The sequence below is a fragment of the Trachypithecus francoisi genome, unplaced genomic scaffold, assembly GCF_009764315.1.
Source record: "Trachypithecus francoisi isolate TF-2019V2 unplaced genomic scaffold, Tfra_2.0 Contig00127, whole genome shotgun sequence".
NCBI lineage: Eukaryota > Metazoa > Chordata > Mammalia > Primates > Cercopithecidae > Trachypithecus > Trachypithecus francoisi.
In genome coordinates, this window is record NW_022680482.1 from 389,203 (window position 1) to 400,516 (window position 11,314).

Consider the following 11,314-nt stretch of genomic DNA (forward strand, 5'->3'; position numbering starts at 1 on the left):
GGATTCAACTTCTTCCTGGTTTAGTCTTGGGAGAGTGTAAGTGTCCAGGAAATTACCCATTTCTTCTAGATTTTCTAGTTGATTTGCGTAGAGGTGTTTATAGTGTTCTCTGATGGTAGTTTGTATTTCTGTGGGGTTGGTCGTGATAACCCCTTTATCATTTTTTATTGCGTCTATTTGATTCTTCTCTCTTTTCTTCTTTATTAGTCTTGCTAGCAGTCTGTCAATTTTGTTGATCTTTTCAAAAAACCAACTCCTGGATTCATTGATTTTTTTGGAGGGTTTTTTGTGTCTCTCTTTCAGTTCTACTCTGATCTTAGTTATTTCTTGCCTTCTGCTAGCTTTTGAATGTGTTTGCTCTTGCTTCTCTAGTTCTTTTAATTGTGATGTTAGAGTGTCAATTTTAGATCTTTCCAGCTTTCTCTTGTGGGCATTTAGTGCTATACATTTCCCTCTACACATTGTTTTAAATGTATCCCAGAGATTCTGGTATGTTGTATCTTTGTTCTCGTTGGTTTCAAAAAACATCTTTATTTCTGCCTTCATTTCGTTATACACCCAGTAGTCATTCAGGAGCAGGTTGTTCAGTTTCCATGTAGTTGAGCGGTTTGGATTGAGTTTCTTAGTCCTGAGTTCTAGTTTGATTGCACTGTGGTCTGAGAGACAGTTTGTTATAATTTCTGATCTTGTACATTTGCTGAGGAGTACTTTACTTCCAATTATGTGGTCAATTTTGGAATAAGTGCGATGTGGTGCTGAGAAGAATGTCTATTCTGTTGATTTGAGGTGGAGTGTTCTATAGATGTCTATTAGGTCTGCTTGCTGCAGAGTTGAGTTGAATTCCTGGATATCTTTGTTAACTTTCTGTCTCATTGATCTGTCTAATGTTGGCAGTAGGGTGTTGAAGTCTCCCATTACTATTGTATGGGAGTCTAAGTCTCTTTGTAAGTCTCTAAGGACTTGCTTTATGAATCTGGGTGCTCCTGTATTGGGTGCATATATATTTAGGTTAGTTAGCTCTTCCTGTTGAATTGATCCTTTTACCATTATGTAATGGCCTTCTTTGTCTCTTTTGATCTTTGATGGTTTAAAGTCTGTTTTATCAGAGACTAGGATTGCAACCCCTGCTTTTTTTTGTTCTCCATTTGCTTGGTAGATCTTACTCCATCCCTTTATTTTGAACCTATATATGTCTCTGCATGTGAGATGGGTCTCCTGAGTACAGCAGACTGATGGGGCTTGACTCTTTATCCAGTTTGCCAGTCTGTGTCTTTTAATTGGAGCATTTAGTCCATTTATCTTTAAGGTTAATATTGTTACATGTGAACTTAATCCTGCCATTATGATATTAACTGGTTATTTTGCTCATTAGTTAATGCAATTTCTTCCTAGCCTCGATGGTCTTTACATTTTGGCATGTTTTCGCAGTGGCTGGTACCGGTTGTTCCTTTCCATGTTTAGGGCTTCCTTCAGGGTCTCTTGTAAGGCAGGCCTGGTGGTGACAAAATCTCTAAGCATTTGCTTATCTGTAAAGGATTTTATTTCTCCTTCACTGATGAAACTTACTTTGGCTGGATATGAAATTCTGGATTGAAAATTCTTTTCTTGATGGCCGAATAGGAGCAGCTCCAGTCTCCAACTCCCAGTGCGAGCGACACAGAAGACCGGTGATTTCTGCGTTTTCAACTGAGGTACTGGGGTCATCTCGCTAGGGAGTGCCGGACAATCGGTGCTGGTCAGCTGCTGCAGCCTGACCAGCGTGAGCTGAAGCAGGGCGAGGCATCGCCTCACCTGGAAGCGCAAGGGGGAAAGGAATCCCTTTTTCCTAGCCAGGGGAACTGAGACACACAACACCTGGAAAATCGGGTAACTCCCACCCCAATACTGCGCTTTAAGGAAACAGGCACACCAGGAGAATATATCCCACACCTGGCCGGGAGGGTCCCACGCCCACGAAGCCTCCCTCACTGCTAACACAGCCGTCTGCGGCGATCTATCCACAAGGCAGCAGCGAGGCTGGGGGAGGGGCGCCCGCCATTGCTGAGGCTTAAGTAGGTAAACAAAGCCGCTGGGAAGCTCGAACTGGGTGGAGCTCACAGCAGCTCAAGGAAGCCTGCCTGTCTCTGTAGACTCTACCTCTGCGGACAGCGCACAGCTGCAGCCCATTAGGGGAAAGAGCGGGGGCGGTGCAGACGCGAACGACTCTGTCTGACAGCTTTGGAGAGAGCCGTGGATCTCCTAACGCGGAGGTTGAGATCCGAGAACGGACAGACTGCCTGCTCAGGTGGGTCCCTGACCCCTGAGTAGCCTAGCTGGGAGACATCCCCCACTAGGGGCAGTCTGACACCCCACACCTCACAGGGTGGCGTCACCCCTGAGAGGAAACTTCCAAGAAAGAATCAGACAGGTACACTTGCTGTTCAGCAATATTCTATCTTTGGCAACCTCTGCTGCTGATACCCAGGCAAACAGGGTCTGGAGTGGACCTCAAGCAATCTCCAACAGACCAACAGACAGTCCTTCTGACTGTCAGACGGAAAACTATCAAACAGGAAGGACACCTATACCAAAACCCCATCCGTACGTCACCATCATCAAAGTCCAGAGACAGATAAAACCACAAAGATGGGGAAGAAGCAGGGCAGAAAAGCTGGAAATTCAAAAAATAAGAGCGCATCTCCCCCTGCAAAGGAGCGCAGCCCATTGCCAGCAACGGATCAAAGCTGGTCAGAGAATGACTTTGACGAGATGAGCAACCACATCGCACTTATTCCAAAATTGACCACATAATTGGAAGTAAAGCACTCCTCAGCAAATGTACAAGAACAGAAATTATAACAAACTGTCTCTCAGACCACAGTGCAATCAAACTAGACTCAGGACTAAGAAACTCAATCAAAACCGCTCAACTACATGGAAACTGAACAACCTGCTCCTGAATGACTACTGGGTACATAACGAAATGAAAGCAGAAATAAAGATGTTCTTTGAAACCAATGAGAACAAAGATACAACATACCAGAATCTCTGGGACACATTTAAAGCGGTGTGTAGAGGGAATTTATAGCACTAAATGCCCATAAGAGAAAGCAGGAGAGATCTAAAATTGACACTCTAACATCACAATTAAAAGAACTAGAGAGGCAAGAGCAAACACATTCAAAAGCTAGCAGAAGGCAAGAAATAACTAAGATCAGAGCAGAACTGAAGGAGATAGAGACACAAAAAACCCTCCAAAAAATCAATGAATCCAGGAGTTGGTTTTTTGAAAAGATCAACAAAATTGACAGACCGCTAGCTAGACTAATAAAGAAGAAAAAGAGAGGAATCAAATAGACGCAATAAAAAATGATAAAGGGGATATCACCACCGACCCCACAGAAATACAAACTACCATCAGAGAATACTATAAACACCTCTACGCAAATCAACTAGAAAATCTAGAAGAAATGGATAATTTCCTGGACACTTACACTCTCCCAAGACTAAACCAGGAAGAAGTTGAATCCCTGAATAGACCAATAGCAGGCTCTGAAATTGAGGCAACAATTAATAGCCTACCCACCAAAAAAAGTCCAGGACCAGATGGATTCACAGCTGAATTCTACCAGAGGTACAAGGTGGAGCTGGTACCATTCCTTCTGAAACTATTTCAATCAATAGAAAAAGAGGGAATCCTCCCTAACTCTTTTTATGAGGCCAACATCATCCTGATACCAAAGCCTGGCAGAGACACAACAAAAAGAGAGAATTTTAGACCAATATCCCTGATGAACATCGATGCAAAAATCCTCAATAAAATACTGGCAAACCGGATTCAGCAGCACATCAAAAAGCTTATCCACCATGATCAAGTGGGCTTCATCCCTGGGATGCAAGGCTGGTTCAACATTCGCAAATCAATAAACGTAATCCAGCATATAAACAGAACCAAAGACAAGAACCACATGATTATCTCAATAGATGCAGAAAAGGCTTTTGACAAAATTCAACAGCCCTACATGCTAAAAACGCTCATAAATTTGGTATTGATGGAACGTACCTCAAAATAATAAGAGCTATTTATGACAAACCCACAGCTAATATCATACTGAATGGGCAAAAACTGGAAAAATTCCTTTGAAAACTGGCACAAGACAGGGATGCCCTCTCTCACCACTCCTATTCAACATAGTGTTGGAAGTTCTGGCTAGGGCAATCAGGCAAGAGAAAGAAATCAAGGGTATCCAGTTAGGAAAAGAAGAAGTCAAATTGTCCCTGTTTGCAGATGACATGATTGTATATTTAGAAAACCCCATTGTCTCAGCCCAAAATCTGCTTAAGCTGATAAGCAACTTCAGCAAAGTCTCAGGATACAAAATTAACGTGCAAAAATCACAAGCATTCTTATACACCAGTAACAGACAAGCAGAGAGCCAAATCAGGAATCAACTTCCATTCACAATTGCTTCAAAGAGAATCAAATACCTAGGAATCCAGCTTACAAGGGATGTCAAGGACCTCTTTAAGGAGAACTACAAACCACTGCTCAGTGAAATCAAAGAGGACACAAACAATGGAAGAACATACTATGCTCATGGATAGGAAGAATCAATATCGTGAAAATGGCCATACTGCCCAAGGTGATTTATAGATTCAATGCCATCCCCATCAAGCTACCAATGACTTTCTTCACAGAATTGGAAAAAAAACGGCTTTAAAGTTCATATGGAACCAAAAAAGAGCCCGCATTGCCAAGACAATCCTAAGTCAAAAGGACAAAGCTGGAGGCGTCACGCTACCTGACTTCAAACTATACTACAAGGCTACAGTAACCAAAACAGCATGGTACTGGTACCACAACAGAGATATAGACCAATGGAACAGAACAGAGTCCTCAGAAATAATACCACACATCTACAGCCATCTGATCTTTGACAAACCTGAGAGAAACAAGAAATGGGGAAAGGATTCCCTATTTAATAAATGGTGCTGGGAAAATTGGCTAGCCATAAGTAGAAAGCTGAAACTGGATCCTTTCCTTACCCCTTATACGAAAATAATTCAAGATGGATTAGAGACTTAAATGTTAGACCTAATACCATAAAAACCCTAGAAGAAAATCTAGGTAGTACCATTCAGGACATAGGCATGGGCAAGGACTTCATGTCTAAAACACCAAAAGCAACGGCAGCAAAAGCAAAAATTGACACATGGGATCTAATTAAACTAAAGAGCTTTTGCACAGCCAAAGAAACTACCATCAGAGTGAACAGGCAACCTACAGAATGGGAAAAAATTTTTGCAACCTACTCATCTGACAAAGGGCTAATATCCAGAATCTACAAAGAACTCAAACAAATATACAAGAAAAAAGCAAACAACCCCATCAAAAAGTGGGGAAAGGATATGAACAGACATTCTCAAAAGAAGACATCCATACAGCCAACAGACACATGAAAAAATGCTCATCATCACTCGCCATCAGAGAAATGCAAATCAAAACCACAATGAGATACCATCTCACACCAGTTAGAATGGCAATCATTAAGAAGTCAGGAAACAACAGGTGTTGGAGAGGATGTGGAGAAATAGGAACACTTTTACACTGTTGGTGGGATTGTAAACTAGTTCAACCATTATGGAAAACAGTATGGCGATTCCTCAAGGATCTAGAACTAGATGTACCATATGACCCAGCCATCCCACTACTGGGTATATACCCAAAGGATTATAAATTACTCTACTACAAAGACACATGCACACGTTTGTTTAATGTGGCACTATTCACAATAGCAAAGACTTGGAATCAACCCAAATGTCCATCTGTGACAGACTGGATTAAGAAAATGTGGCACATATACACCATGGAATACTATGCAGCCATCAAAAAGGATGAGTTTGCGTCCTTTGTAGGGACATGGATGCAGCTGGAAACCATCATTCTTAGCAAACTATCACAAGAAGAGAAAACCAAACACCGCATGTTCTCACTCATAGGTGGGAACTGAACAATGAGATCACTTGGACTCGGGAAGGGGAACATCACACACTGGGGCCTATCATGGGGAGGGGGGAGGAGGGAGGGATTGCATTGGGGAGTTATACATGATATAAACGTCATGCACATGTACCCTAGAACTTAAAGTATAATAAAAAAAAAAAAAAAGACATTACTAATAAAGGAATGACAAACAGAAAAAAAAAAAAAATAAGAAAATTCTTTTCTTTAAGAATGTTGAATATTGGCCCCCACTCTCTTCTGGCTTGCAGAGTTTCTGCCGAGAGATCTGCTGTTAGTCTGATGGGCTTCCCTTTGTGGGTAACCCGACCTTTCTCTCTGGCTGCCCTTAAGATTCTTTCCTTCATTTCAACTTTGGTGAATCTGGCAATTATGTGTCTTGGAGTTGCTCTTCCCGAGGAGTATCCTTGTGGCGTTCTCTGTATTTCCTGAATTTGAATGTTGGCCTGCCCTACTAGGTTGGGGAAGTTCTCCTGGATGATATCCTGAAGAGTGTTTTCCAACTTGGTTCCATTTTCCCCCTCACTTTCAGGCACCCCAATCAGATGTAGATTTGGTCTTTTTACATAATCCCATACTTCTTGCAGGCTTTGTTCATTTCTTTTTCTTCTTTTTTCTTTTGGTTTCTCTTCTCGCTTCATTTCATTCATTTGATCCTCAATCGCTGATACTCTTTCTTCCAGTTGATCAAGTCAGTTACTTAAGCTTGTGTATTTGTCACATATTTCTCGTGTCATGGTTTCCATCTCTGTCATTTCGTTTGTGACCTTCTCTGCATTAATTATTCTAGCTATCAATTCTTCCACTCTTTTTTCAAGATTTTTAGTTTCTTTGTGCTGGGTACGTAATTCCTCCTTTAGCTCTGAGAAGTTTGATGGACTGAAGCCTTCTTCTCTCATCTCGTCAAAGTCATTCTCCGTCCAGCTTTGATCCGTTGCTGGCGATGAGCTGCGCTCCTTTGCAGGGGGTGATGCAGTCTTGTTTTTTGAATTTCCAGCTTTTCTGCCCTGCTTCTTCCCCATCTTTGTGGTTTTATCTGTCTCTCGTCTTTGATGATGGTGACGTACTGATCGAGTTTTGGTGCAGGTGTCCTTCCTGTTTTAGAGTTTTCCTTCTAACAGTCAGGACCCTCAGCTGTAGGTCTGTTGGAGATTGCTTGAGGTCCACTCCAAACCCTGTTTGCCTGGGTGTCAGCAGTAGAGGCCGCAGAAGATAGAATATTGCTGAACAGCGAGTTTACCTGTCTGATTCTTCCTTTGGAAGCTTCCTCTCAGGGATGTACTCCCCACTGTGAGTTGTGGGGTGTCAGTCTGCCCCTAGTAGGGGATGTCTCCCAGTTAGGCTACTCAGTGGTCAGGTACCCAGTTGAGCAGGCAGTCTGTCCCTTCTCAGATCTCAACCTCCGTGTTGGGAGATCCACTGCTCTCTTCAAAGCTGTCAGACAGAGTCGTTTGCATCTGCAAAGGTTTCTGCTGCTTTTGTTGTTGTTGTTGTTGTTTAGCTGTGCTCTGTCCCCAGAGGTGGAGACTACAGAGACAGGCAGGCTTCCTTGAGCTGCTGTGAGCTCCACCCAGTTCGAGCTTCCCAGCGGCTTTGTTTACCTACTTAAGCCTCAGCAATGGTGGGCGCCCCTCCCCCAGCCTGGCTGCTGCCTTGTGGTTAGATCGCAGACTGCTGTGCTAGCAGTGAGGGAGGCTCCGTGGGCATGGGACCCTCCCGGTCAAGTGTGGGATATAATCTCCTGGTGTGCCTGTTTGCTTAAAGCACAGTATTGGGGTGAGAGTTACCCAATTTTCCAGGTGTTGTGTGTCTCATTTCCCCTGGCTAAGAAAAGGGATTCCCTTCCCCCTTGCACTTCCCAGGTGAGGTGATGCCTCGCCCTGCTTCAGCTCTTGTTGGTCGGGCTGCAGCAACTGATCAGCACCGATTGTCCAGCACTCCCTAGTGAGATGAACCCAGTACCTCAGTTGAAAATGCAGAAATCACTGGTCTTCTGTGTCACTCGTGCTGGGAGTTGGAGACTGGAGCTGTTCCTATTCGGCCATCTTGTTCCGCCCCCCACAAAAGTTTTTTTTTTTTTTTTTTTTTTTTGAGGCGGAGTCTCGCTCTGTCACCCGGACTGGAGTGCAGTGGCCGGATCTCAGCTCACTGCAAGCTCCGTCTCCCAGGTTTACGCCATTCTCCTGCCTCAGCCTCCCGAGTAGCTGGGACTACAGGCGCCCGCCACCTCGCCCGGCTAGTTTTTGTATTTTTAGTAGAGACGGGGTTTCACCGTGTTAGCCAGGATGGTCTCGATCTCCTGACCTCGTGATCCGCCCGTCTCGGCCTCCCAAAGTGCTGGGATTACAGGCTTGAGCCACCGCGCCCGGCCAAAAACAGTTTTTTAACCTTCCAAATGTAAAGAAAAGTTTATCTATGAGAGCTGAATCCACACATTAAAAAACGCTTTCACAGATAGCTTTTTCTAGTTTTTCTCACAGGATAATCATTTCTTCACTATGGGCCTCAGTAAACTTCAAAATGTCCCTTGGCAAAATCTACCAAAACAGTGTCACCAAAGTGTTGAATATAAAAAAAGTTTTAACTCTATGAGCTGAATGCACAGATCACAAAGCAGTTTCACAGATACCTTCTTTCCAGTTTTTATTGCAAGATATTCTGATTTTCACAACAGACCTTAGTGAGCTTTGAATTGTCCTTTTACAGATTCTACAAACACAGTGTTTCCAACCTGCTGAATATAAAGAATGTTTTGACTCTGTGAGCTGAATGCACACATCACAAAGTGGTTTCACACATAGTTCCTTTATAGTTTTTATCATGGTAGATTCCGTTTTTCAAAATAGGCCATCATGGAGGTCCAGAATGTTCCTTTGCAGATTCTACAAAACACTATTTACAATCTGCTGACAGTAAAGGAAGGTTTAAGTGTATCAGCTGAATCCACACATCCCAAGGTGGTTTCATATATAGGCTGTTTGTAGTTTATATCATGGAATATTCAGTTTTTCACTATAGGCCTCAGTGAGCTTTGAAATGTCCCTTTGCAGATTCTACAAAAACAGTGTTCCCCACCTGATGAATGTAAAGATGGTTTTAAAACGTGACCTGAATACACACATCACAAACTTGTTTCACAGTTACCTTCTTTCTAGTTTTTATCATGGAATATTCCATTTTTCACTATAGGCCTCAGAGACCTCTAAAATATTCCTTCTCAGATTCCACAAAAACAGTGTTTTCAACCTGCTAAATGTAAAGAAAGGTTTAACACTGTGAGTTGAATTCTCACATCACAAGGAAATTATATAGATAGCTTCTTTCTAGTTTTTATCACAGGATTTTTGATTTTTACTATAGGTCTCAGTTAGCTCTACAATGTTCCTTCTCAGATTCTACAAAAACAATGTTTCCAATCTGTTGAATGTATACAAAGGTTTAACTCTGTGAGCTGAATGCACACATCACAAATGGGTTTCTACAGATCGTTTCTTTCTAGTTTTCCTAGCAGAATGTTTTTTTTTTTTTAATGGGCTTTATTGAGTTCAAAAATGTCCCTTCACAGATTCTACAAAAGTGGGGTTTCCAATTTACTGAGTGTTAAAAAAAGTTTACTCTGTGAGTTGAATCCATACATCACAAAGTGTTTTCAAGATACCTTCTTTCTAATTTTTATCACAAGATAGTCAGTTTTTCACCATAGGCCTCAGTGAAATTCGAAATGTCTTTTCACAGATTCGAGAAAAACAGCATTTCCAACCTACTGAATGTAAAAAGAAAAATTAGCTCTGTGAGCTGAATCCACATATCACAGTGCAGTTTCACAGATGGCTTCTTTCCTATTTTTATCACAGGATATTGGGTTTTTCACTACAGAGCTCAGTGAGCTCTGAAGTGTCCCTTTGCAGATTCTTCAAAAACAGTGTTTCCTACCCAGTGAAAATCTTGAAAGTTTTATCTTTGAGAACTGAAACCACACATCACAAAGCAGTTTCACAGATAGCTTTCTAGTATATATTGCAACATTTTTGGTTTTTCACTATAAGACTTAGAGATCTTCAAAATGTCCTTTCACTGATTCAACAACGACAGTGTTACCAACCCACTGAACATAAAGAAAGTTTTACTTTTGTGAGCTAAATCCACACATCACAAAGTAGTTTCACAGATAGCTTCTTTCTAGTATTAATCACGAGATATTCGGTTTTTCATTATTGGCCTCAGTGAGCTTCGAAATGTCCCTTTGCTGACAGAGTTTCCAACCTGCTGACCATAAAGAAAAGTTTACTCTGTTAGCTGAACCCACACATCACAAGCAGTTCACAGATAGCTTCTTTATAATTTTTATTGTGGGATATTTGGTTTTAAAATATAGGCCTCAGTGAGCTTCGAAATGTCCCTTCACAGATTCTACAAAAACAGTGTTTCCAACCTGTTGAACATAAAGAAGAATTTATCTCTGAGTTGAATCTACACATCATTAAGCAATTTCATAGACAGCATCTTTCTAGTTTATATCGTGGGATATTTGGTTTTTCACCATAGCCCTCTGTGAGCTCCAAAATGTCTCTTGACATATTCCCCAAACACAGTGTTTCCAACCTGCTGAATGTAAAGAAAGGTTTAACTCTTTGAGCTGAATCCACACATCACAAAGCAACTTCACCAATATCTTCTTTTTAGTTTTTATCATGGGATATTCGGTTTTTCACTCTAGGCCTCAGGGAGCTCGAAATCTCTCTTCACCATTTCTACAAGAAAAGTTTTTCCTACCTGCTTAATGTAAACAAAGATTTAATTCAGTGAGCTGAATCCTGATATCACAAAGCAGTTTCTCAGATTGAATCTTTCTAGTTTTAATCATGGGATATCTCGTTTTTCACTATACACCTCAGTGAGCTTTAATATGTCTCTTCATACATTCAACAATAACAGTGTTTCCAACCCACTGACCATAAAGATAGTTTTATCTTTGTGAGCTGAATCTACACATAACAAAGCACTTTCACAGATAGCTTCTTTCTAGTTTTTATCACTGGATATGTTCTTTTTTACTATGGGCCTCAGTGAGCTTTGAAAGGTCCCTTTGCAGACTGTACAAAACAATGTTTTCAACCTGATGAATATAAGGAAAGGTTTACTTCTATGAGCTGAATCTACACATCACAAAGTGGTTTCACAGACAGCTTCTTTTTAGTTTTTATCATGGGAAATTGGATTTTTCTCTCCAGGGCTCAGTGAGCTCCGAAATGTCCCTTCACAGATTCACTAAAAACAGGGTTTTCAACCTGCTGAACATAAGGAAAAGTTTTC